This window comes from Phascolarctos cinereus, unplaced genomic scaffold (genome assembly GCF_003287225.1).
Source record: "Phascolarctos cinereus isolate Bilbo 61053 unplaced genomic scaffold, phaCin_HiC Scaffold_726;HRSCAF=1367, whole genome shotgun sequence".
NCBI lineage: Eukaryota > Metazoa > Chordata > Mammalia > Diprotodontia > Phascolarctidae > Phascolarctos > Phascolarctos cinereus.
The window spans coordinates 136,349,958-136,355,957 of NW_027556098.1; positions in this window are offsets into that span (position 1 = coordinate 136,349,958).

Genomic DNA, 6,000 nt, shown 5'->3' on the forward strand with positions numbered 1-6,000 from the left:
AAGGAGTGGAATGATGGGCAAATCACTGCTTTTGTAAGTGTTTTCCGTTTCAGCTCAGTCATTCATGAGTGCTTATGACACTTCAGCCAACTGAGACTCCATCACCATACGGTACCACTGCCTCAAACACCAAGGCTCCACATGTAGCTGAATTAGAATGGGCTCTCCTCCTCCTTTTTCTTCTCCTTTTCCTCCTCTTCACAAAATTCCTACATGATGCTTTTCTTAAGCATCCCTAACACCTTCCCTACCCCCCAGTCATTAATATTCTCTGACTCTTGAAATTACTTTCATTTGTTTACATTTTGTATTCTTCTAGTGCCTAACTGAGCCTCTTGCACACAGTAGTACTTAAAAGTATACATTGAACTGAACTGATCCTGTGTTCTTGAAGGCTTTGCCAATAGATAACAAGTTCTAGCAGGTCCAACCTGGCTAAGAGAAGCTCGTCTCCAGGTGGGCCAAAGAGTGACTAATTTCTGGGCATTGCCACTTTCCAAGACTGTCTACTAAGTCACAAAGGTATTATAAGCTACATCGGTGGGAGGATTACCCACAAAAGCAAAATCACATGAATATTTGAAATTATTGAAATGAATTTTATGTTGTTATTTTTAATGTTTTTCCCCAAGTATCAGGTAGAGCTTATGCAACTCTACATCACTTCATCTGCCATAAAAGAGTCCTTTCTTCCAAAGGATCCTCCTCTGCAAAGTCATTCTGATTAGTGTTAATGATCTGTTTTCCATGTGTTCCTTACTTTTCTTTCACTTGTCTACTCCCAGTGGCTAGTGCTATTTCTGTAAAGTTGAACCCAAGTTATATGGTATCATGAGATCATAGATACAGAACTGGAAGAAAAGCAGTGTGACATAGTAGATACAGTGCTGGACTTAAAGTAAGGAAAACTTGAGATCAAATCTTAAATCTGACATTACTTATCTGATGGTGAGCAAATAATTTCACATCCAAGCTTCAGTTTACTCATCTGCAAAATAAGGGAATTAATGGTTGCTTCCAGATTTAAATCTATGATTTTGTTATTTGAGGCCATCTAATCCAACCCTTTCATTTTACAGGTAGGGAAACCGAGTCTTAGGGAGGTTCAGGTCACAAGCAACAGAGGTGAAATTTAAACCAAAGTCCTTAGACTCCAGACTCCATGAAAACCCATGAATTTGCTTATATTTATGTAGTCAGCAATCCATAGCTTTTCCCTAAATAATGTCAGCTGAACTTTCTTGTTATCCTATTTTAATAACTCTGACTCACAAAAAAAAAAATCATTGCAGAGCAACAGTGTTTCTGTTGACTAACAATGTGCCAAAAAGATCAACTTGTTCACACAAGAAGAAAACCATGAAACTATACAGCTTAAACATAGGCAATAAAATTTTTGATTTAAAGAGCAGTCGTGAATATTAGAATCTTAGTTTGGCATAAACAATATTAGATGTATAAGGTTTATTTGTAGGCTAATATATAAAAGATGGCTGGTGCACATATATCATGGAAAAATATCTCTAGAGTTTGGCCCACTTCACTTGAAGAGACATTGAGATTTTTGCTTTGAAGGAAATAGGAAAAGGGTCATGGCTAGGTGTTTGCTCCTTCCCTCACCTATCTCCAAGAGGAATATTGAGTTAGACTTATATCACAAATAGCAAATAGCAAGTAAATCCACTTATCTAAACAAAACAACAAACAGTAATCAGAGAAACTACACTGATTATAATATACCAAAGAATACACAAAGTAACTCTTCACCTGAAGCAGATCTCAGCTTAACCAGAGAGGGAATGATCTCCCTGACAGGAGGTCCATCCTCAACTGTCTCTGGAATTTCAAGCAAATACAGGGACTTGATGGGGCCAGCTCCCCATGCATGTCCACCACTCCAAAGTCTCTCCCTCCACTGCCTACATGGAGCCACTCTATCCACAAGTTTCTTCTCAAAAGTATCTGGAACCAACTCAAATGATTCCCTTCCATCACATTCACAGTGCTCAGCATTCTTTCTGCCAATTTAGAGTAACGTCTCCCTGTGTATACAGCACTGCACAGCCTGGGGTAGGAACCAACATACAGGTGTTTTATAGAACATTCAAATAGGCCTGGTTAGTATAATTTTCAAATGATAGATGATAGATATAAATTATGATTAAATGAGTATTTGTCATGTGAACATGACAATAAATGTGAATGAGACAAGATATTAAAGATTAAATGATAGATATAAAACTATAGTTGGCCCACATAAACTAAAACAAAGAAGAGAAAAAGTTACTTGAATCCTTATTTTAATCCTTTATTATTTCTTTTACTCATTCAAAACAAAACAGATTCCTATTAGCATGTAGTTGATGAAAGTGAAGGTTGTTTAATGTTTTCAATCAGTCGGTCAATAAGCATTTATTAAGCACCTATTATGTGCTAGGCACTGTGCTTGATGCTGGGGATACAGTAAAAAAAAATAAAACTCCCTACTCTCAATAAGCTTATATTCTATTGAATAGCTAAGGTGCCATCCCCTCCTACATGAGGCCTTGCTTGATAGCCCCAGTTATTGGCACTCACTCTCAAAATTATTTGGTATCTACTCTTTACTTACTTATGTACATCGTATATTCCCCTAGGAGAATGTAAGCTCTTTGAGGACAGACCTTTTGTCTTTGTATTCCTACCACTAAATGCAGTATATTGTATGTAATAGTACTGAATAAATGTTTATTGGATTGACATGACCCCAAAAATGGGTAAAGAAACAATAACATCAACCTCAAAGCAAACATGTCATGAGACATTAGATTCATTCATTTGTTTGTTCATTTAATTAATATTCATCAAGTACTAATGAAGCTGACTATCCTTCCTTTGGAGCATCATATCAACAACTAGCTTCAGAAAGGAGGAATGAAATGTTACTAAAAAGAAAGGAATGTAATGAAGTGAAATATTTGGTTAAAAAAGAGTGAACTTAAGTGATAATTGTCAGGAAACTTCAGTCTCATAAGAACAAGTTAGTTCCCCTAAAGTTTAAGAACAAAGGATGTAATCTATAGATTTATCAGACCCCAATTGTGATTGTTATTCCCTGTATCATTTCATTAGCCAACAGCTGTTATTATCCCCATATGTGTAGATCCAGCTTGTAGAATTACAGAAAAGCTGAAAGCGACCTCAGAAATCCTTCATTACATTTTTGGATAGCTTAATTGTAAAGGAAGTTTTTCCTTATATCAAGTCCATCTGCCTCTATGCAACTTCTCCTATCACTTCTACTTCTGTTCTCTGAGGACAAGGAGGTAAAGATTAATCCTTCTGTTCACATGACAAATGCTTGAAGATAGCTATTATGTCCCCCTAAATGTTCCCTTATCCAAACTTCAATGGACCCTCATATGGCATGGTTTCTGGGGCCCTTCACTATCTTGGATACCCTCCTTTGGACACTTTGCAGTCTATCGATGTCCTTTCTTTTAAAATGTGGCACACGAAACCAAAAACATATTTCAGATGTGTGTCTGCAGCAGAGTGTGAGTAGACTATACTTCTCTATCCTAGTCCTGGATACTCTTTCTTAATGGAGTCTAAATTAAATTAGTTTTTTTGACTGCCGTATCACACTATTGACTCATCTTGAATTTTTGATCTACTAAAACTCATCTTTTTCTTTTTATAATAACATTTTATTTTTCCCAATTGCACACAAAAACAACTTTAAACATCCATGTAAAAAATTTTTTGAGTTTCAAATTTCTCTCTCCCTGAGGCAGTAAACAATTTGATATAGATTATATATGTGTAATCATGCAAAGCATATTTCCATATTAATCATGTGAAAGAAAACACAGATCAAAAAAAGAAAAAGCACACAAAAAATAAAGTGAAAAATAGTGTGCTTTGATTTGAATTAAGACTCTATCAGTTCTTTTTCTAGAGGTGGATGGCATTTTTCATGAGTCCTTTGGAATTATCTCAGATCATTGTATTGCTAAGAATAGCTAAGTCATTCATAGTTGATCATTATATAATATTGCTAAAACTCATCCCTTTCTTTTTCAAACTCATCTTTTTCTTTTTTTCTTTACTGCTATTTACCCATTCCTCTCCTGCCTTATAATTGGGATTTTGCTGGAAATCTAAGTCTAGCTCACTGACCTATTAGATTTTAAACTCCCTTCTCTTTTCTTTTTTGAAAGCCAGGATGATACTTGCCTTTCTACCAAACCTTTGGACTCTGACATATGCTTAACTCTCTTCTAATCTTGGCCCTCAATTTATTGAGCCAAGTTCTTCTATTACTCATTCTCCAGTATGACTAAGTTCATCTCGGCACATCCATGTACTCCACCCTCATACCTAGCCTAGCTTGAGATGAAGAATGGAGTCTGAATATGTGAATACTTCGGTGGATCTCTGAAATCATCAGTGTGGCTACTCCTCTACTCACGCAGACTGCAGCCTATCCATTTCCTTCTTTCCTGTGCAACTAATTCTCCATGTCCTTGTACAGAGGATGTACCCAATATCCTAGAAGTCTTCTTGGTCTTTTTAATATTTAGCAATGTTAATGCAACACTTGAGCAGTCCAACTGTTATCATTCATTTTCACTATGTAAAAAAATTCATCTTTCTGAACTTTTTTGGGTAGTGTCTTTTACACTAATTCTTGCAGGCAAGTTATTGTTAATATGCTGCAGCCGACTTACACTCATCATGCATCTTTTCATTGCCCTTTGGATCACAAAGGTTTTGATTCTTCTGTGAGTGTGTTATTCCATGATTCATAGTCAGATAGCTATTCTGGAAGAATATTGGTATTTAAAAGACGTGCTCCTGTGGCAAGCAGAAGTTTGAGATAATTGAAATCACTGTGCAATTATCCAAGTTAGATAAACCTGTTCTACTCCTGTTCAATTCTTGATCCAGCTCATTATCCATCTGCATTACTGTTCAAGATATATGCATTCTTGGACTAACTTTATGAGTTAGTCTGCTCAGTTTCATGTTATAGTCTAAGACATATGCCTTCTTTATCTAATTAGTCTTTCTTTTGTCTCCTTTAAGTAACCATGGAGAGGCAGTTAGGGGTAGTGAATAGAGCACTGGACCCGGAGTCAGAAAGACCTGAGTTTGAATCTAGCCTCAGATGCTTACTAGCTCTGTGACCCTGGGTAAGTCACCTCACCTCTGTTTGCCTCAATTTCCTCATCTGTAAAACAGGGATAATAGGAGCAACTACCTCCAAAGGTTGTTGTGAGGATGAAGTGAGATTATAATTGTAAAGTATTTTGCAAAGTATAGTATAAATGCTAGCTCTTGTTACTTTTATTATCTCACTGAAGAAGCTCTGTAGTGTTCTGGGGCTTCCCTCTCACATGCCTTACTTGATGTTGAAAATAAGAGTTTCTAAATGCTCTATATCACTATTGTTTGGAGAAATACAAATCAAAACAACTCTGAGGTACCACATCACACCTATCGGATTGGCCAACAAAACAGAAAAATGACAAATGTTGGAGAAGATAAAGGGAAATTGAAACACTAATGCATTGTTGGTGGAGTTGTGAAGTGATCCAACCATTCTGGAGAGCAATTTGGAACTATGCCCAAAAGGCTATAAAAATGTACATACTCTTTGACCTAGCAATACCACTTCTAAGTCTGTATCCCAAAAAGATCATACTAATGGGAAAAGGACTGACATGTACAAAAATATTTATAGCAACTCTTTCTGTGGTGGCAAAGAATTGGAAATCAAAAGGATGCCCATCAGTTGGAGAATGGCTGAACAAGTTGTGATATATAAATGTAATGGAATACTTATTGTATTGTAAGAAATGATGAGCAGGTAGACTTCAGAAAAACCTGGAAAGACTTCAATGAACTGATGCTGAGTGAAGTGAGCAGAACCAGGAGAACATTGTACACAGTAACAGCCACATTGTGTGATGACTAACTTTGAGAGACTTAGCCTTTATCAGCAATGCAAGGATC